The sequence below is a fragment of the Anabrus simplex genome, chromosome 3, assembly GCF_040414725.1.
Source record: "Anabrus simplex isolate iqAnaSimp1 chromosome 3, ASM4041472v1, whole genome shotgun sequence".
Classification (NCBI taxonomy): Eukaryota; Metazoa; Arthropoda; class Insecta; order Orthoptera; family Tettigoniidae; genus Anabrus; species Anabrus simplex.
This window is the reverse complement of record NC_090267.1, coordinates 491,224,872-491,248,280: the sequence shown is the minus strand read 5'-3', so window position 1 is coordinate 491,248,280 and position 23,409 is coordinate 491,224,872. Positions and strand designations below refer to the sequence as shown.

The following is a 23,409-nucleotide window of genomic DNA, read 5'->3' as shown; positions in this document are numbered from 1 at the left end:
GTTTTAAAAAATTGGAATTTTGTTTGGAACACCTTTTAATATTCCCACTTCGTCTCATAGAGTTTTGTTAATTTCCTATAGGTAGCAGCACTATAACTAGCCTTCAAAATGGCGTCTGTAACAGAGGTGCGTACCAAACACAGAGCACTTATTGAGTTTCTTTTAGCGGAAACCCAGGGCATCACAGATATTCATAGGCACTTGCAGAATGTCTACAGAGACCTGGCAGTGGACAAAAGCACAGCGAGTTGTTGGACGAGGCGTATTTCAACATCACATCACTGATAGGAGCTCACTAAACCAGCGAACTGTTCTTCCTCATCCATCCTACAGCCCGGATCTCGCGCCTTCTGACTTCCATCTGTTTGGTCCAATGAAGGATGCACTCCACGGGAAGCATTACGTGAATGATGGGGAAGTTATTGATGCAGCAAGACATTGGCTCTGAAAATCGACCAGTCAAGTGATACCATGCAGGCATACAGGCCCTGACATCATGGTGGCCGTAGCATTGAACGGAGATTACGTTGAAAAATAGGGTATTGTAGCAAAAGGATTGGGGAATAACATGGTGTATTTGAATCCTCAATAAAACCAACCTGCTTTTGGAAAAAATAGTGTTGCATTATATATATTGAACTCCCTTCGTATATCTAGACATTGTACAGTAATTTACAAAACACATGACTAAGCACTTTACTTTTATGAACATGAGGTTGACAATCAAATTAGCAAAACAACTCAATTTTACCAGCAAGTAAGAAAACTGCTATGGGATAAACAAGTACCGTTGCATTATATAAATTATATTATGCACCACTCATCCTCATGTACTTGGAAACTACCACGTTAACGAGGCAAGACAACTCAAAACTCCAGTTGCAGAAATGAAGTTCCTATGCACCATGATACAGAAGACCAGGAAGGACAAGTTGAGGAATGAAATGTCTGAGAGGAGGTGGGAGCAGAAGATTCCCTATTACAGAGGATCCAGAAAGCAAGACTGGAGTGTTTTGGCCATGTAAGAAGGATGAGTGCAATCAGGACTGCAAGAAGAGGATATGAAAGAGAGGTGAAAGGATAAAGACCAGTGGGCAGACCAAGAGGAAAATGGACCAATCTGGTAAAGAAAGATGTCCAGGAGAGAGAACAAGATTGGGAGAAGATCATGAGAGAACAGTGGTTCATGGACAGATAAAGATGGAGGGGGTTCTTACACCTCACCCGGGTAACGGAGATGGTCAATGATAATGATGCATTATTCCATTTTTTTTTCAATTTGGTTTACGTCGCACCGACACAGATAGGAAAGACCTACGAGTGGGAAGGAAATGGCCATGGCCTTAATTAAGGTACAGCCCCAGCATTTGCTTGGTGTGAACATGGAAAACCATCCCCAGGGCTGCCAACAGTGAGGTTTGAGCCCATTATCTCCCAGATGCAAGCTTACGGCTGCACGCCCTTAACTGCGCGGCCAACTTGTCCGGTGATACATTATTCCATATATTTAATGTATCGGAATAGAAAACCTAAATTTTTTTGCAAGTTGCTTTACGTCGCACCGACACAGTTAAGTCTTATGGCGACGATGGGATAGGGAAGGGCTAGATGTGGGAAGGAAGTGGCCATGGCCTTAATTAAGGTACAACCCCAGCATTAGAAAACCTAAATGAGAAATATTTTGGACATGTAAAGAGGGTGAAGGAGAAAAAGAATACCAAAACAGATGATGGAGATGAAGTTTGAGGGAAAGAGAGCAAAAGGGAGACCGAGAACAAGGTGGATTGATTCAATAAACAGGAGTGCAAGAAGATGAAACGTGGACTGGGACAAAATGATGGAACAGGAATGGTGGAAGGAGAGGACCCACCAGGAGCTGCACAAAGGGAAAGGAGGATGATGAGAGAAATATGAGTTACTATCAACTTCCCGTATGTACGGGCTGCCAATAAAGGATAAAGTGTACAGCAGTCACATTAAAAATTCAGAGTTATAAAGCTGAGAATTAACCTGCTTTTAGTAAACTGGTAGGAAACAGGAAGGGATCCTCTTAGAGGCAGCCCTACCCAGGGAATGGCGCCTCTGCCTATGTCAGTCCCAGAGTACACTGATCCAGCGCGTAACATCTGGTAAAGGGTAACGAGTGAAGACCTCAACGGAAGTAAAAGCGGAGAATATGATTTGGTACGATGAAGTTGGTGGAGGAGGCAATCCGTTCCTCTGGGGGTAGTACGATGGAACCCACTGCCTTGTGGGATGAAGAGAGATCCTCAAAGGCTAAGGGAGTAAACCCCGAAAGAAAATCCTCAATTATGTTAGGCCTAGCAAGCCTGTGAAAGAGCTTATTTGTAGTTGCTTTCAAAACTCATAAGAGCCTCGAAATGCATTTATGAACTAAATTAAGATGCCAGCCTGAGTAGACTCATGCCAGGGATAATGGTTTATCGCTTGATGATAGACAGGGTCTTGCAAAAATGCAAAAATCCCAGAGGAGATTAACAGGGATTGCGACCATCAACTTACTCAGTCTCACAGGAAAATGTGAAGAACTAGAGGATCTCATGGAAAGGAGGAAATTAATGATACTGTGGCTGAGTGAAACCAAATGGAGAGGGAAAGGAATGAAGAAATTAAGAAAACAGTATACAGTACACTGTATTGGCATGGAAATGACAAAGAGATGAGGAATCGTGTTGGTTTCATCATGAGTAGAGATCTAGAAGGAGTCGCTGACATTCAGTATGTTAGTGGAAGAATAATAAAATGCACAGATTGGAACAGATAGAACAGGATATGAGAACGTAATGGGACCTCATGGATATGGTAGAAGAAATACAGAAGATGAACATCTCCTTGACTTCTGTATGAGTAACGGGTTGGTGGTGAAAAATAGTGGGTTCAAGAAGAGGCAGATACAGTTGGGATGGACTGCAAAAGACTGTAATCATGTCATCTCAGATGAAGAAAGGAGCAGAATGGTAACAGATGTCAGAGTAATACCCAGTGAGAACCCTGACAGTGACCACGTCTATTAGTAGCAGACCTGAGAAACTTCTATGTGCCAAAAGTACAGAACAGGAAAATTCCAAAAATCAATGTATGGGAACTCCAGAAAAGAGAACTAAGTATCAGAACCACATAAAAATGCTGTTACCAAGAGATGAAAGGAAAAATGGAGAGGCAGAATGGACCAGACTAAGGGACACATTGGTTAAGGAAGCACTGAAGTTTGCGGAAAGATGAGTATGAAAACAAGGGAGAAGGAAACACCGTGGTGGAATTAAAGAGTGAGAGCAGCAATCGGGGAAAGAAATCTCTTGCGGAAAGAAAGTGATCGAGAGAAACGTAAATCGGATCTTACTAGAGATGAGGCAAAGATCAGAAACCTCGAACAATTATACAGAAACAAGAAACTGGACGTTCAAACAGTTACAGAAGAAAAGACCAAGGCATGGAATATATTCACTTTGAAACTGGAGGAAGACAGCAGAGGCATGAGAGAAGTACTGAAGAACCATTTCGACCATCTACTGAATAGACCAGTTCACGAACAAAATGCAGAACCAGAAATCTAAGCCTACAATGAGGAAGCTCCCATTACCTGGACAGAAACTGAGACAGCCTTAAAAATCTATGCCTAAAGGAAAATCTTCAGGTGCAGATGAAGTGAATGCGGACATGATAAAGGCAGCAGGCATCCAGGGTGTACAATGGCTGCACAGAATATTAAATGCCATATGGACAGACAACAAAAATACCTGCAGATTGGAGCAAGGGCATTATAATTCTCCTGTTTAAGAAAGGCAGCAGACAGAAACCCACCAACTATAGAGGAATAACACTGCAGTCTCATGGGCTAAAAGTTCTAGAGATCATAGAACAGAGACTGAAAACTGAACCACAGTTAGAGAAGGAGCAGTATGGACTCAGAAGTAACAGATCAACAATGGATCTAATTTTTAGCACTCGCATGCTGATGGAAAAGTATTGGGAGAAAGGTAAGAACCTGGTCGTTGTATTCCTGGATACAGAAAAGGCCTATGATAGTGTTATAAGAGATAAGATCTGGGAGTACCTGAGGATAAGAAATGTGCCTGAAGGACTCATGAGGAAAATTCAGATGTTGTACAAAGACTGTACTAGCTGTGTACAAATTGGGGAAGGTTGATCATCATGGTTGGAGACCAAGAGTGGAGTTCAGCAAGGAAGTGCACTGTCCCCACCACTGTTCATAATTGTTATGGACAATATAATGAAGAACGTCAAGGAAAAGTTAGGTGAACTGAATGCAGTGGCCTTTGCTGAAGATATCATGATTTGGGGTGAAACAGAAGAGGAAGTACAGACCAGACTCAACGTATGGAAATCCCAGTTCGAGGAACATAACCTCAACATCAGCAAGACCAAGACAGTGGTAATGGCACTCAACGGATAAGGGCGTCCAGCAAGTGTAAAACTAGGAGACCACCAGCTAGAGTGTGTGGATAGTTTTCCTTACCTTGAAAGTGTAATCTCCAGTTATAAGTTGGTCAGAAAGGAAATTACAAACAGACTGCAAAAGGGATCAGAATTCTACCAACAAGTAAGAACACTTTTATGGGATGACATGATTCCAAAACTGGCCAAACTGATGATGTTTAACAGCTATTTCATACCAATATTGACCTATGGGATTGAAGCGTGCACCCTCATAAAAAGAGATTCATCAAGACTGCAAGCATCAGAGATGAAATTTCTTAGAGCCACCATCGAGATGACCGAGATGGACCAGTTAAGAAATGAGGAGGTGAGGAAAGAAGTAGGAATAAAGACATCCTATTAGACCGAATCAGCACATCCAGACTACGCTGATGAGGATGGAGCCTACAAGAACAGCCAGAATAAATTAGGAAAGACAGGTGAAGGGGAAAAGACCTGCAGGAAGACTTAAAACCCGATGGATGGACATGATCAAGGTTGATCTAGTGCCAGAGGATGGACAGTGGATAATGTTCTCCATGACAAGCTGTATATGGACAGGAAGAAGTGGAAGAGGCTCGTTAACAGTACCCAGGAAACTGGAACTGTACAATGATGATGATGATGATTATAAGTAAACTGATTGAAGGCAGACTAAAATACAAAAAAGTGGATACAAATGACGTTCACAGACTGTAGACGTGAGATCGCACTACAGGGCCTCCCTTATAAACCCAGACCGAGCGTACGGTGTTTGTACTCTGCACTATGGCAGCTGCCTCAGCCCAACTTATGTCGCACGCAGGGTGGATACAATCTTATGTGAAATCTTACATTATAAAAGACCATTAGGATTTTCTGCACACCAATAGCGAGAGTTAAGACTGTTTCCACGACCATTAAGATGAAATGAAGCCTCATCCGAAAATAACACAGGCTGCGGGTCGAATAAACGATCATTCAGTGATGCAAGATACCACTCACAATATCTCACTCTTGTGGCTGGATCAGCAGGTTTTAAACCATGGGCCCGTGTAAGTCTGTATGGTTTCATGTGTAACAGCTTTGTATGTCTGTGTGCAGAAGAAACCGAAACGCCTACTTGTTGTGCTAATTTTGTGAGTGATTTATTCGGTGACCATTCAAGATTCGCACCAATGTCACCTAGCTTTTCCTCTGTTGAAACTGTCCGTGTGCGCACATGTTCTTTACTGAGCACTGAACCAGTAGTTTCAAATTTATTTACAATTACATAAATCTGTGCTCATGAAGGTGGCATTTCACCAGGAAATTGCTGAACAAATACATCGCGTACCCGTCGAGCCGACTCATACTTAAAATAACTTTTACATACGAAAATGCGGTGTTGCAACTATGAGTGTCTCACCATGTTAACAGCTGAGATTCAGACTGGGGACTGATGCTACTTCGCGCTCCTTGCAAGGTCAAGAACTTTGCGCGTGCCTCCCGTACTGCTGCGTAGGTCTCGGAGAGTAAAAATGGGTTTATAAGAGAGACCCTGTATTCCCACTCAAACGCGTATTACAGACATGACGAGGTCCGAAATCCTATCCTTTGGTAAACTGAATAGTTTCCACAACTTGATGAAGAACGCTGGCACAGGCGCGACTTTACCTCAACCTCATCAAGACGGTATTTCCCTTTATAGTAAGGTATGGTTGGATTATATATGTCCCCTTTCTCAGTGTTCAGACCTGAACCCCTGTGGGTGGGGGTGGTAGAATAACCCCCAAGGTATCCCCTGCCTGTCGTAAGAATAGTAATATTATTTGCTTTATGTCCCACTAACTACTTTTACGGTTTTCGGAGACGGCGAGGTGCTGGAATTTAGTCCCGCAGGAGTTCTTTTACGTGACAGTAAATCTACTGACACCGAGCTCGATAGCTGCAGTCACTTAAGTGCGGCCAGTATCCGGTATTCGGGAGATACTGGGTTCGAACCCCACTGTAGGCAGCCCTGAAGATGGTTTTCTGTGGTTTCCATTTTCACACCAAGCAAATGCTGGGGCTGTACCTTAATTAAGGCCATGGACTCTTCCTTCCCACTCCTAGGCCTTTCCTATCTCATTGTCGCCATAAAACCTATCTGTGTTGGTGCGACGTAAAGCAAATTGTAAAACAAAAATGTATATATATATATATATATATATATCTACTGACTTGAGGCTGATATATTTGAGTACCTTCAAATACCACCAAGCCGAGCCAGGATCGAACCTGCCAAGTTGGGGTCAGAAGGCCAGCGCCTTAACCATCTGAGCTACTCAGCCCGGCGTCTGTTGTAAGAGGTGACTAAAACGGGCCCCAGGGACTATCAACTTGGGAGCGTAAGTTGACGACCACATGACCCTTGGCTGAGTCCTGGCATTGCTTCCACTTACTTGTGCCAGGCTCCTCACTTTCATCTATCTTATCCAACTTCCCTTGGTCAACTCTTGTTCTTTTCCAACCCCGACGGTATTAGGTTCATGAGGCCTTTAATTTTCACTTCCTTCATGACTCTTCCCTTTCTTTCGCCAAGAACTTCATTCTTTGAAGTGTTGGACTCTTTTCTTTCCTTCTCTGATTAGTGTTAATAGAGTACACTTGCCCAGTTGTACTTCCTCTGAAAACAATAATCACCACCACTGTTCAGACCTGATAGATGGGTCTTGCTTGTTCATGTAGGTGATCATGTCTATTTGTCTAGAATTGCCATTACATGATATGCCATGGACCCTTTCATGCACGTTTAAACCTTTCCTACAAAGTTCTTTAGTGGTAAAAGACCCGATTTTATGGTAATGGAAGTTCCTTAGTGCATCACCGAATGGACAAGATCCAAGGATGTGAGCCAGTGTCTATCTTTCCCAGTGGCATCGCTTTCGGAGGTTACGTTCAAATATTTGCCTGGAACTGCGGTAACACTGGTTGTCATTTTAATACCTGCGTGCCTTTCATAGTAGGAAAGACCTTCGTGAGGTTTCATTAACCTGTTGGCAGGTGCATTTTCTTTGTATAACTCCACTCTGATGCTGGTGCTGGTGTAATAATTACTGATGCTGATGCAAATCTCCAGGCTCAACTTGAAACTGTAACATACACTCCTTTTACCACTGAATGTGAATTTTTCACACTTCTTTCTAAATTACCAAAAAGTTAGGTACTCTTGGAATGCAATAAATACATCTGATTGCCACCAAATCATAACTAGTACTCGACAATAATACAATGCCCATTATAGCATTAAAGCATCACCAATAAATTCTAGGCATCTTAAGCATTACCTTTCAAGTGCCTGTTATTTAGAAGTTCTACATTAATACTGGAGTATAGTTTTTGGTGTCTACATTATTGAGAATATCTGTTATTTAGAAGAAAGTGTATTACCGGTACCTGAAACCGCGTACTTCAATAGGGGAAATTTTAAAAATCTGTTATTTAGAGGTGTCCACTATTCAGACGTATCGTTTATGAGAAGTTCCACTGTATATGTAATTCTAGACAGTGAATATGTGAGGCATAAAATTACTGCTAAAAGTACAGTACATAACAGGCTATTGGTATCAAAAGGGTCACTGTAACATGACAAACAAAATGAACTGTTCAAAAGGACAGATTGTTTTCAAAATAAGATATCCCTCTATAGAACAGTTATGTTTACTGGCTTCAAAAACGATAAAATCCCACTGTTCTGAAGGCTTTAAAATAGCAGTTGAATTCAAACAGAACAATATCCACACTGTTGGAACCAAACAGAACAATCGGAGAAGATCAAAAGGCTGTTCCTACTCCAGTCCGGTGGAAGCTGCCATTTTGTGACAATGCAAGGATGTCGTATGAAATAATGTTCACACTGATTCGTACTGATGAACAATTACAATTAGATCATTGTGATTTATGTTACGACACTGATTTTATGATTCAAACAATAAGATGTTTCCTAACAAGATAAATCACAAACTTTATTACATTTCTAGCATATTATGAGACGTCAAATAGATGTCATTTTAATACGGAAGAATTGAATTTTAACTACCGTTCTTGTCCAGCCCCATTGTGTAGGGGGCAACGCGTCCGCCTGTCACCCGACAGCCCTGGGTTTGATTCCCGGCCAGGTCAGGGTTTTTAAATGTAATGATTAATATCCCTGGCCCGGGGACTGGGTGTTCGTGATGTGCTTAATCTTCCTTTCCTCACACACAACATTCCATACTACCGCCATTCCAATTTCACGCAGGTTCATACAATATGGCGCCAGTAGGGGCAAAAGATCCACATGGGTCGACGCCCCGAACAAATAGCATTAAAAAAAAAAATACTGTTCTTTATGCAGTAAACCATTATGTTTTAATACATGTTCCAAAAGATTTGAAGATTGAGTCTCATAATTGTTTTAAAGAACACAATATGTGAATATAACTATCAATTTTAGATTATGTGGCTGAAGATAACTTAGGTTCGAGGTCGAGTATGGTTCCAGTGTACGGCACCCTCTCCAGGATTACTTGATTCAAGGAAAAAAAAATCCAAAGAAATGCAGCTTGATTTGTTTTAGGTTATTTCCAACAAAAAGAGTAGCATTAAAAAAATGTTTCACAGTTTGGGCTGGGAAGACTCGGGAGAAAGAAGGCGAGCCGCTCGACTAAACAGTATGTTCGAGCTGTCAGTGGACAGACGGCGTGCAGTGAGATTAGTAGACAAATAAGTTTGAATGCTGTCTTTAAAAGCAGGAAAGATCACAATATGAAGATAAAGTTAGCATTCACGAGGACAAATTGGGGCAAATATTCATTTATAGGAAGGGGATTTAGGGATTGGAATAACTTACCAAGGGAGATGTTCAATAAATTTCCAATTTCTTTGCAAACATTTAAGAAAAGGCACCAACTGGGTGATTGCCCTAAATGCAAATCAGAAGTGAATGATTGATTGAAATTAGTCCCACAACATGTGATGTTTACATAGTCACATCAATATGGCATACTGATGAGGTGGATTTTCTTTTTCATTCTAATTGTACTACAAGGATGTTTCAAACTTGTATTGATTTTACCTAGTGTTTCTTTGAAGTATTTAATTAAATTGGATTCCATTTTATTAATCTAATGAGGACTGGAACCGATTAACATTTTGTGGTCTTCAATGAATACATTCTTTAAAGCTAAATTTCATTAATTTATAAAGGTTTAATTTCCTTGACACATTCAGAAGAAACATTCATGGTAGTTTAGAGACTCTTCAAGCATAACAGCAAACACATATCTACAGTATGTTACCTTTTATGTAACATTAAGAAAAATGGCAATGGAGGAGGGTTGCTCACTATGAGGTAACACAGACTTTTGTTAAACAATGTGTGCTCCCTCATCCACACACAAATGAATACATACATAACATATTTTTAATACGTTGACTGCCAGGACACATAGCTAGAAATGCCCTAGTGGCCAAAGCTTTCTTTCTACTTTGCATATAGCTGTCAGCTGTAACTTGATCCGAGTAACTTCTTCCTGCTGCCAAGTTCACAGAGTTGGCTCAAGAAACCCCCTCAGATAAGTACACAGCTATAAGCACTCTTGCTTACCAAGTTTACACAATAAGAAAGTTTCAATCTTTGCATGGCAGTAACAAATAACAAACGTGCTTGGATTATCATAGCACCAGAAGGACAGCACATCAGTGGGGTCTAAAAGGGCAATCGTTATGGAGAAATTTATTATTAAAGAGAATATTGTTAAACCGAGAGGAACTTTACACAATTAAGAAATTAATGCCAGGACCAGAATATTTTATCATTACAGAGGGAATTATCATTGTACAGAGATTTCACTGTACTTAGTATCTCCAACATAAAATCTCAATGAACAAGAAAACCATAAATGTTACGAGGGCAGATCAAATATAAATGGAAATTGTTTTTTAAATTTATTGTATCAACCAAAAAATACACATATAGAGATAACTTTTCTACATAGTGTCCTGGCTTCGGTACACATTTTCTCCATCAGATTGGTAAGGTTTTGATGCCATCCTGACAAAAAGAAGAGGGATGTGTGCAGAGCCAGTTGCGCACAAACTCTTCTACACTTGCATCATCATCGAACCGCTGGCCCCCTAGCTTTTGTTTGAGTGGTCCAAACAAATGGTAGTTGCAGGACGATAAATCTTTACTGTAAAGAGGGTGTTCCCGAGGTGTCTAGTGAATTCCCTCCAGTTTTTCCTGTGTTAAAACGGCACTATGCAGCCTTGCATTGTAATGGAAAAGAATGAAATTTCGGATCAGTTGCTGGTTCAACAATGATAAAGGTGTTTTAATTTATTCCACCTATTCAATACTTATATTATCACGTATAGTTGTTACATAATTAAATTCTTAGTTACATGGGACATGTTTCACCCTCAATTAAGGGCATCTTCAGCCTAAATACAATAATCAAAAATACAACTAAATTAAAAGTGGACGTTAAATACAATCATCAAAAATACAACTAAAATAAAAAGTGGAAGTTAAAAGTTTAGTTTGTTCTTAAAATTCAGAACAATAAAATTGTGAAAAATGATAAAATAAAAAGATGCTAATGGAAAACTGTCTTATGATTAAACTATAATCTTGTCAGAGACTAAAACTTCTATTAAAATTCGAATTAAAACAGTTCATATAAAATATTGGAAAATCAAAGTGGTAGTAATAAAAAGCCAACGACATGAGGGCATGTACACAAGCATAAACTTGATTGTCATGAATACAATCTTTTCAAGGCCGTTGATGAAATTCGTAGTAAGTAAGGCAGAAGCATCTATTGAAAAATTGTAAGAGGCCGTTAGCACCGGTAGGTAATAAAATGGCTGAATCCTTGCCAGAAAATGTCAACAGATGCAGAAATAAGTTTTCTGTAAGAAAAGGAAAAGAAGAAATAAGAAATTGAACGTAAGGAGAGAATTCAGTCTTACATAATTTTGAAACAGGTGAGGACTTACATGTAAGTGGAAGTTGTTATTTCTTAACTACTGTTGAGTTGGTTGCTGCCCGTCTGTTGGCTCTAAGTCTGGTGTTATAACTGTGCTGCAGAGGCGGTAGCGAACTCGGAGGGGAAGGAATAGGGGAGTGCGGAAGGGAGGAGAGGATGGGTGGAGTCAAATGTGACGAGGCTGACAAAGGGGCGGAGTCAACTGCATTGCTGGAAGTAGGCCTAATATCTGTAGGTATGGGAGGAGTATTAGGGTTTGAAGAATTAAATATATTAGGTATCCTAAATTTATTCGAACTAACTGACTTTAATAATTTCGGCATTAATTCATGTAACATACTTTTATTGTCCGTGGTTTCATTGAGATTCTTTTGCTTATTGTACGTCTGATCTAAATAGATGTATAAACTTTCTAATTCATTCAGCATTCTTCCTTTTTGTATGTTTCTAATTATCGTTAAGTCTTTCTCTATGGATTCAAATCTGTGGCCAGTCTCCCTCATATGCAAACTCATCGCTGAGTATTTCCTATGTTTTTCCGCGTTAACATGTTCCATGTATCTTGTCATAAAATTTCTCCCAGTCTGTCCAACATATGAAAAATTACACTGAGTACATTTAAGTCTGTATACTCCCGATCCTAAATAACGATTCTTATCATAATTAACTTTTTTATGATTAAAGAATATGGACTGGTTAGTATTAGTAGTTTTAAAAGCTATATTAAAGTTATGTTTCTTGAATACGCTAGTAATCTGGTGTATAGCTGGATTATTAAAAGTGAATGTAGCATACTCAGTTTTATTGGTCTTTTCTGGTATCAGATTCGTAGATAATTTGTTCTTAATTTTATTGATTAATTTGTTGATCATTTCTATTTTGAAACCATTTTGTTTAGCGAGGTATCTAATATAATTCAATTCTTTCTTCAAATTCATGGGAGATAGAGGGATTCTAAATGCTCTATAAATTAGACTGTGAAAAGAATGCTTGTTTATGTGAACTCGGGTGTAAAGAGGAATTGTTTATAGTTGTAGATGATTGTGTCGGTTTTCTAAATATTTGGAAATCAAAAGTGTTAACCTTACGCGTAACTGTTATATCTAGAAAATTCAATGAGTTATCGACTTCGTCCTCTTTCGTGAATTTCAAATTAGGTTCGATTTCATTTAATTTATTTAAGATTTCTTGACTATTAGTGACATCTTTGTTTATGATTACAAATGTATCATCTACATATCTCAACCATAAATCTATTCCTTTAATTTTTGCTATTATTTCATTGTGTTCGATTGAATCCATAAATATGTCGGCAAGGATGCCCGATATTGGGTCACCCATTGCTAATCCATTCTGTTTATAAATATTATTGTTAAATGTGAAGTAGTTATTGTCTAATACGAACTTTAACAATCTAGTGAATTCTTCTACTTCCATTTTACTAAGATTACTGTGTTTACAAATATTATCATGAATGATATTAACAGTTTTATCTGTCGGAATATTCGGGAACATATTCACTACGTCATACGAACACATCATCTGGTTTGGAAGTACGCCAAATCCAAGCAAAATGTCACACAAGTCAATGGAATTTCTTAATGGTTGTTTATTATTAAAAGTGTAATGTCTTTTCAAAAAATTGTGAATGTATTTGGAGACTTTATACGTGGGAGAATTACGGCAATTGATAATCGGACGAATCGGAATATCTTTTTTATGTATTTTGGGCATAGCTCTAGTTTCCGGGAGCCTAGGATTCATATTGACAAGTTTTAATTGTTCTTGTTCAGTAAAGAGAGATGTGGATCTTTTAAGTAAGGCTTTTAAGTTGCGTTGAATTTTAGTTAGCGGATTTTTTGTTACTAATGTGTATTTATTATTATCAAAAAAATCTTCAGTTCTTTTGATATATGTATCTTTATCCATCAAAACGATCGCACCCCCCTTGTCAGCCTTGGTTACTATAATATTGTTATCTTCAATTTTCGATTTCATGTTTTTTATTGTTTTCTGTTGTTTGGGATCAAAATTGGAATAAATTTCTTTAGCCAGTCTGGGTAATTTCTTCTTTAACTCCAATCTTACTTCATCTTGTACATCGCGTGGGAGTTTTGATATGTTCGCCTCCGCTTCTGCAACTGTGTTAATGATATCTATTTCTCTATCTTTATTAGGCCAATTGTATTTTGGACCCCTTTTAAGTAGGTCATTCTCTCCTTCCGTAAATTTTACCTTGGTCAAGTTAACTACCGTGGGAGTGACATTGTCCGATGGGCCCTTAATTTGTTCTTGTTTCGTTTGTTTACTACGACGTATTTGTGTGTTTATTAAATGATTCAATTTCTTATTCAATGTATCCTGTTTCTTACTAAGTGCGTATGTTAATTTGTGTTCCATGTGTTGATAAAAAGACTGCCATTCTAATGGGGCTAAATCCTGTGTCACCGCTAAGTGAACGTTATATAATTGCAAATTCAATTTGGACTTCTTCCTGTAATATGCCTTGATTTCATTTTTAAGCCATAATTCATTTACCTTATTTTGGGTTACATTATGGCTTGGATTGCTTATGTTCTTACGTTGTGTTGATTTTAGAAAAGTAGGTACAAGTTTTAGTCTCAGACATTGTTTAAGAAAAGCTAAATCTTTTCCTAACTTACAAATCTTCATTTTCAGATTGAGAAACTTATTTAATCTACATTTTGCCTGGTTGGCTGTCACATTACATGTTATAAACCTCATTTTAGGTCCGTATTGAAAATTTAACAGTTCAACAATGATAAAGGTGTTTTAATTTATTCCACCTATTCAATACTTATATTATCACGTATAGTTGTTACATAATTAAATTCTTAGTTACATGGGACATGTTTCGCCCTCAATTAAGGGCATCTTCAGCCTAAATACAATAATCAAAAATACAACTAAATTAAAAGTGGACGTTAAATACAATCATCAAAAATACAACTAAAATAAAAAGTGGAAGTTAAAAGTTTAGTTTGTTCTTAAAATTCAGAACAATAAAATTGTGAAAAATGATAAAATAAAAAGATGCTAATGGAAAACTGTCTTATGATTAAACTATAATCTTGTCAGAGACTAAAACTTCTATTAAAATTTGAATTAAAACAGTTCATATAAAATATTGGAAAATCAAAGTGGTAGTAATAAAAAGCCAACGACATGAGGGCATGTACACAAGCATAAACTTGATTGTCATGAATACAATCTTTTCAAGGCCGTTGATGAAATTCGTAGTAAGTAAGGCAGAAGCATCTATTGAAAAATTGTAAGAGGCCGTTAGCACCGGTAGGTAATAAAATGGCTGAATCATTGCCAGAAAATGTCAACAGATGCAGAAATAAGTTTTCTGTAAGAAAAGGAAAAGAAGAAATAAGAAATTGAACGTAAGGAGAGAATTCAGTCTTACATAATTTTGAAACAGGTGAGGACTTACATGTAAGTGGAAGTTGTTATTTCTTAACTACTGTTGAGTTGGTTGCTGCCCGTCTGTTGGCTCTAAGTCTGGTGTTATAACTGTGCTGCAGAGGGGGTAGCGAACTCGGAGGGGAAGGAATAGGGGAGTGCGGAAGGGAGGAGAGGATGGGTGGAGTCAAATGTGACGAGGCTGACAAAGGGGCGGAGTCAACTGCATTGCTGGAAGTAGGCCTAATATCTGTAGGTATGGGAGGAGTATTAGGGTTTGAAGAATTAAATATATTAGGTATCCTAAATTTATTCGAACTAACTGACTTTAATAATTTCGGCATTAATTCATGTAACATACTTTTATTGTCCGTGGTTTCATTGAGATTCTTTTGCTTATTGTACGTCTGATCTAAATAGATGTATAAACTTTCTAATTCATTCAGCATTCTTCCTTTTTGTATGTTTCTAATTATCGTTAAGTCTTTCTCTATGGATTCAAATCTGTGGCCAGTCTCCCTCATATGCAAACTCATCGCTGAGTATTTCCTATGTTTTTCCGCGTTAACATGTTCCATGTATCTTGTCATAAAATTTCTCCCAGTCTGTCCAACATATGAAAAATTACACTGAGTACATTTAAGTCTGTATACTCCCGATCCTAAATAACGATTCTTATCATAATTAACTTTTTTATGATTAAAGAATATGGACTGGTTAGTATTAGTAGTTTTAAAAGCTATATTAAAGTTATGTTTCTTGAATACGCTAGTAATCTGGTGTATAGCTGGATTATTAAAAGTGAATGTAGCATACTCAGTTTTATTGGTCTTTTCTGGTATCAGATTCGTAGATAATTTGTTCTTAATTTTATTGATTAATTTGTTGATCATTTCTATTTTGAAACCATTTTGTTTAGCGAGGTATCTAATATAATTCAATTCTTTCTTCAAATTCATGGGAGATAGAGGGATTCTAAATGCTCTATAAATTAGACTGTGAAAAGATGCTTGTTTATGTGAACTCGGGTGTAAAGAGGAATTGTTTATAGTTGTAGATGATTGTGTCGGTTTTCTAAATATTTGGAAATCAAAAGTGTTAACCTTACGCGTAACTGTTATATCTAGAAAATTCAATGAGTTATCGACTTCGTCCTCTTTCGTGAATTTCAAATTAGGTTCTATTTCATTAATTTATTTAAGATTTCTTGACTATTAGTGACATCTTTGTTTATGATTACAAATGTATCATCTACATATCTCAACCATAAATCTATTCCTTTAATTTTTGCTATTATTTCATTGTGTTCGATTGAATCCATAAATATGTCGGCAAGGATGCCCGATATTGGGTCACCCATTGCTAATCCATTCTGTTTATAAATATTATTGTTAAATGTGAAGTAGTTATTGTCTAATACGAACTTTAACAATCTAGTGAATTCTTCTACTTCCATTTTACTAAGATTACTGTGTTTACAAATATTATCATGAATGATATTAACAGTTTTATCTGTCGGAATATTCGGGAACATATTCACTACGTCATACGAACACATCATCTGGTTTGGAAGTACGCCAAATCCAAGCAAAATGTCACACAAGTCAATGGAATTTCTTAATGGTTGTTTATTATTAAAAGTGTAATGTCTTTTCAAAAAATTGTGAATGTATTTGGAGACTTTATACGTGGGAGAATTACGGCAATTGATAATCGGACGAATCGGAATATCTTTTTTATGTATTTTGGGCATAGCTCTAGTTTCCGGGAGCCTAGGATTCATATTGACAAGTTTTAATTGTTCTTGTTCAGTAAAGAGAGATGTGGATCTTTTAAGTAAGGCTTTTAAGTTGCGTTGAATTTTAGTTAGCGGATTTTTTGTTACTAATGTGTATTTATTATTATTAAAAAAATCTTCAGTTCTTTTGATATATGTATCTTTATCCATCAAAACGATCGCACCCCCCTTGTCAGCCTTGGTTACTATAATATTGTTATCTTCAATTTTCGATTTCATGTTTTTTATTGTTTTCTGTTGTTTGGGATCAAAATTGGAATAAATTTCTTTAGCCAGTCTGGGTAATTTCTTCTTTAACTCCAATCTTACTTCATCTTGTACATCGCGTGGGAGTTTTGATATGTTCGCCTCCGCTTCTGCAACTGTGTTAATGATATCTATTTCTCTATCTTTATTAGGCCAATTGTATTTTGGACCCCTTTTAAGTAGGTCATTCTCTCCTTCCGTAAATTTTACCTTGGTCAAGTTAACTACCGTGGGAGTGACATTGTCCGATGGGCCCTTAATTTGTTCTTGTTTCGTTTGTTTACTACGACGTATTTGTGTGTTTATTAAATGATTCAATTTCTTATTCAATGTATCCTGTTTCTTACTAAGTGCGTATGTTAATTTGTGTTCCATGTGTTGATAAAAAGACTGCCATTCTAATGGGGCTAAATCCTGTGTCACCGCTAAGTGAACGTTATATAATTGCAAATTCAATTTGGACTTCTTCCTGTAATATGCCTTGATTTCATTTTTAAGCCATAATTCATTTACCTTATTTTGGGTTACATTATGGCTTGGATTGCTTATGTTCTTACGTTGTGTTGATTTTAGAAAAGTAGGTACAAGTTTTAGTCTCAGACATTGTTTAAGAAAAGCTAAATCTTTTCCTAACTTACAAATCTTCATTTTCAGATTGAGAAACTTATTTAATCTACATTTTGCCTGGTTGGCTGTCACATTACATGTTATAAACCTCATTTTAGGTCCGTATTGAAAATTTAACAGTTCAACAATGATAAAGGTGTTTTAATTTATTCCACCTATTCAATACTTATATTATCACGTATAGTTGTTACATAATTAAATTCTTAGTTACATGGGACATGTTTCGCCCTCAATTAAGGGCATCTTCAGCCTAAATACAATAATCAAAAATACAACTAAATTAAAAGTGGACGTTAAATACAATCATCAAAAATACAACTAAAATAAAAAGTGGAAGTTAAAAGTTTAGTTTGTTCTTAAAATTCAGAACAATAAAATTGTGAAAAATGATAAAATAAAAAGATGCTAATGGAAAACTGTCTTATGATTAAACTATAATCTTGTCAGAGACTAAAACTTCTATTAAAATTTGAATTAAAACAGTTCATATAAAATATTGGAAAATCAAAGTGGTAGTAATAAAAAGCCAACGACATGAGGGCATGTACACAAGCATAAACTTGATTGTCATGAATACAATCTTTTCAAGGCCGTTGATGAAATTCGTAGTAAGTAAGGCAGAAGCATCTATTGAAAAATTGTAAGAGGCCGTTAGCACCGGTAGGTAATAAAATGGCTGAATCATTGCCAGAAAATGTCAACAGATGCAGAAATAAGTTTTCTGTAAGAAAAGGAAAAGAAGAAATAAGAAATTGAACGTAAGGAGAGAATTCAGTCTTACATAATTTTGAAACAGGTGAGGACTTACATGTAAGTGGAAGTTGTTATTTCTTAACTACTGTTGAGTTGGTTGCTGCCCGTCTGTTGGCTCTAAGTCTGGTGTTATAACTGTGCTGCAGAGGGGGTAGCGAACTCGGAGGGGAAGGAATAGGGGAGTGCGGAAGGGAGGAGAGGATGGGTGGAGTCAAATGTGACGAGGCTGACAAAGGGGCGGAGTCAACTGCATTGCTGGAAGTAGGCCTAATATCTGTAGGTATGGGAGGAGTATTAGGGTTTGAAGAATTAAATATATTAGGTATCCTAAATTTATTCGAACTAACTGACTTTAATAATTTCGGCATTAATTCATGTAACATACTTTTATTGTCCGTGGTTTCATTGAGATTCTTTTGCTTATTGTACGTCTGATCTAAATAGATGTATAAACTTTCTAATTCATTCAGCATTCTTCCTTTTTGTATGTTTCTAATTATCGTTAAGTCTTTCTCTATGGATTCAAATCTGTGGCCAGTCTCCCTCATATGCAAACTCATCGCTGAGTATTTCCTATGTTTTTCCGCGTTAACATGTTCCATGTATCTTGTCATAAAATTTCTCCCAGTCTGTCCAACATATGAAAAATTACACTGAGTACATTTAAGTCTGTATACTCCCGATCCTAAATAACGATTCTTATCATAATTAACTTTTTTATGATTAAAGAATATGGACTGGTTAGTATTAGTAGTTTTAAAAGCTATATTAAAGTTATGTTTCTTGAATACGCTAGTAATCTGGTGTATAGCTGGATTATTAAAAGTGAATGTAGCATACTCAGTTTTATTGGTCTTTTCTGGTATCAGATTCGTAGATAATTTGTTCTTAATTTTATTGATTAATTTGTTGATCATTTCTATTTTGAAACCATTTTGTTTAGCGAGGTATCTAATATAATTCAATTCTTTCTTCAAATTCATGGGAGATAGAGGGATTCTAAATGCTCTATAAATTAGACTGTGAAAAGATGCTTGTTTATGTGAACTCGGGTGTAAAGAGGAATTGTTTATAGTTGTAGATGATTGTGTCGGTTTTCTAAATATTTGGAAATCAAAAGTGTTAACCTTACGCGTAACTGTTATATCTAGAAAATTCAATGAGTTATCGACTTCGTCCTCTTTCGTGAAGATTTCTTGACTATTAGTGACATCTTTGTTTATGATTACAAATGTATCATCTACATATCTCAACCATAAATCTATTCCTTTAATTTTTGCTATTATTTCATTGTGTTCGATTGAATCCATAAATATGTCGGCAAGGATGCCCGATATTGGGTCACCCATTGCTAATCCATTCTGTTTATAAATATTATTGTTAAATGTGAAGTAGTTATTGTCTAATACGAACTTTAACAATCTAGTGAATTCTTCTACTTCCATTTTACTAAGATTACTGTGTTTACAAATATTATCATGAATGATATTAACAGTTTTATCTGTCGGAATATTCGGGAACATATTCACTACGTCATACGAACACATCATCTGGTTTGGAAGTACGCCAAATCCAAGCAAAATGTCACACAAGTCAATGGAATTTCTTAATGGTTGTTTATTATTAAAAGTGTAATGTCTTTTCAAAAAATTGTGAATGTATTTGGAGACTTTATACGTGGGAGAATTACGGCAATTGATAATCGGACGAATCGGAATATCTTTTTTATGTATTTTGGGCATAGCTCTAGTTTCCGGGAGCCTAGGATTCATATTGACAAGTTTTAATTGTTCTTGTTCAGTAAAGAGAGATGTGGATCTTTTAAGTAAGGCTTTTAAGTTGCGTTGAATTTTAGTTAGCGGATTTTTTGTTACTAATGTGTATTTATTATTATTAAAAAAATCTTCAGTTCTTTTGATATATGTATCTTTATCCATCAAAACGATCGCACCCTCCTTGTCAGCCTTGGTTACTATAATATTGTTATCTTCAATTTTCGATTTCATGTTTTTTATTGTTTTCTGTTGTTTGGGATCAAAATTGGAATAAATTTCTTTAGCCAGTCTGGGTAATTTCTTCTTTAACTCCAATCTTACTTCATCTTGTACATCGCGTGGGAGTTTTGATATGTTCGCCTCCGCTTCTGCAACTGTGTTAATGATATCTATTTCTCTATCTTTATTAGGCCAATTGTATTTTGGACCCCTTTTAAGTAGGTCATTCTCTCCTTCCGTAAATTTTACCTTGGTCAAGTTAACTACCGTGGGAGTGACATTGTCCGATGGGCCCTTAATTTGTTCTTGTTTCGTTTGTTTACTACGACGTATTTGTGTGTTTATTAAATGATTCAATTTCTTATTCAATGTATCCTGTTTCTTACTAAGTGCGTATGTTAATTTGTGTTCCATGTGTTGATAAAAAGACTGCCATTCTAATGGGGCTAAATCCTGTGTCACCGCTAAGTGAACGTTATATAATTGCAAATTCAATTTGGACTTCTTCCTGTAATATGCCTTGATTTCATTTTTAAGCCATAATTCATTTACCTTATTTTGGGTTACATTATGGCTTGGATTGCTTATGTTCTTACGTTGTGTTGATTTTAGAAAAGTAGGTACAAGTTTTAGTCTCAGACATTGTTTAAGAAAAGCTAAATCTTTTCCTAACTTACAAATCTTCATTTTCAGATTGAGAAACTTATTTAATCTACATTTTGCCTGGTTGGCTGTCACATTACATGTTATAAACCTCATTTTAGGTCCGTATTGAAAATTTAACAGTTCAACAATGATAAAGGTGTTTTAATTTATTCCACCTATTCAATACTTATATTATCACGTATAGTTGTTACATAATTAAATTCTTAGTTACATGGGACATGTTTCGCCCTCAATTAAGGGCATCTTCAGCCTAAATACAAGAATCAAAAATACAACTAAATTAAAAGTGGACGTTAAATACAATCATCAAAAATACAACTAAAATAAAAAGTGGAAGTTAAAAGTTTAGTTTGTTCTTAAAATTCAGAACAATAAAATTGTGAAAAATGATAAAATAAAAAGATGCTAATGGAAAACTGTCTTATGATTAAACTATAATCTTGTCAGAGACTAAAACTTCTATTAAAATTCGAATTAAAACAGTTCATATAAAATATTGGAAAATCAAAGTGGTAGTAATAAAAAGCCAACGACATGAGGGCATGTACACAAGCATAAACTTGATTGTCATGAATACAATCTTTTCAAGGCCGTTGATGAAATTCGTAGTAAGTAAGGCAGAAGCATCTATTGAAAAATTGTAAGAGGCCGTTAGCACCGGTAGGTAATAAAATGGCTGAATCATTGCCAGAAAATGTCAACAGATGCAGAAATAAGTTTTCTGTAAGAAAAGGAAAAGAAGAAATAAGAAATTGAACGTAAGGAGAGAATTCAGTCTTACATAATTTTGAAACAGGTGAGGACTTACATGTAAGTGGAAGTTGTTATTTCTTAACTACTGTTGAGTTGGTTGCTGCCCGTCTGTTGGCTCTAAGTCTGGTGTTATAACTGTGCTGCAGAGGCGGTAGCGAACTCGGAGGGGAAGGAATAGGGGAGTGCGGAAGGGAGGAGAGGATGGGTGGAGTCAAATGTGACGAGGCTGACAAAGGGGCGGAGTCAACTGCATTGCTGGAAGTAGGCCTAATATCTGTAGGTATGGGAGGAGTATTAGGGTTTGAAGAATTAAATATATTAGGTATCCTAAATTTATTTGAACTAACTGACTTTAATAATTTAGATCAGACGCACAATAAGCAAAAGAATCTCAATGAAACCACGGACAATAAAAGTATGTTACATGAATTAATGCCGAAATTATTAAAGTCAGTTAGTTCGAATAAATTTAGGATACCTAATATATTTAATTCTTCAAACCCTAATACTCCTCCCATACCTACAGATATTAGGCCTACTTCCAGCAATGCAGTTGACTCCGCCCCTTTGTCAGCCTCGTCACATTTGACTCCACCCATCCTCTCCTCCCTTCCGCACTCCCCTATTCCTTCCCTTCCGAGTTCGCTACCGCCTCTGCAGCACAGTTATAACACCAGACTTAGAGCCAACAGACGGGCAGCAACCAACTCAACAGTAGTTAAGAAATAACAACTTCCACTTACATGTAAGTCCTCACCTGTTTCAAAATTATGTAAGACTGAATTCTCTCCTTACGTTCAATTTCTTATTTCTTCTTTTCCTTTTCTTACAGAAAACTTATTTCTGCATCTGTTGACATTTTCTGGCAAGGATTCAGCCATTTTATTACCTACCGGTGCTAACGGCCTCTTACAATTTTTCAATAGATGCTTCTGCCTTACTTACTACGAATTTCATCAACGGCCTTGAAAAGATTGTATTCATGACAATCAAGTTTATGCTTGTGTACATGCCCTCATGTCGTTGGCTTTTTATTACTACCACTTTGATTTTCCAATATTTTATATGAACTGTTTTAATTCGAATTTTAATAGAAGTTTTAGTCTCTGACAAGATTATAGTTTAATCATAAGACAGTTTTCCATTAGCATCTTTTTATTTTATCATTTTTCACAATTTTATTGTTCTGAATTTTAAGAACAAACTAAACTTTTAACTTCCACTTTTTATTTTAGTTGTATTTTTGATGATTGTATTTAACGTCCACTTTTAATTTAGTTGTATTTTTGATTATTGTATTTAGGCTGAAGATGCCCTTAATTGAGGGCGAAACATGTCCCATGTAACTAAGAATTTAATTATGTAACAACTATACGTGATAATATAAGTATTGAATAGGTGGAATAAATTAAAACACCTTTATCATTGTTGAACTGTTAAATTTTCAATACGGACCTAAAATGAGGTTTATAACATGTAATGTGACAGCCAACCAGGCAAAATGTAGATTAAATAAGTTTCTCAATCTGAAAATGAAGATTTGTAAGTTAGGAAAAGATTTAGCTTTTCTTAATGTCTGAGACTAAAACTTGTACCTACTTTTCTAAAATCAACACAACGTAAGAACATAAGCAATCCAAGCCATAATGTAACCCAAAATAAGGTAAATGAATTATGGCTTAAAAATGAAATCAAGGCATATTACAGGAAGAAG

The 23,409-nt window shown here is 36.4% G+C and overlaps 1 protein-coding gene across 1 annotated transcript in view; it reads right to left on the bottom strand.

Annotated features, from left to right (window-relative positions):
- Vps2 (vacuolar protein sorting 2) overlaps positions 1-23,409 on the bottom strand; it is a 52,277-nt gene that overhangs the window by 4,149 nt on the left and 24,719 nt on the right. The window lies entirely within an intron of this gene.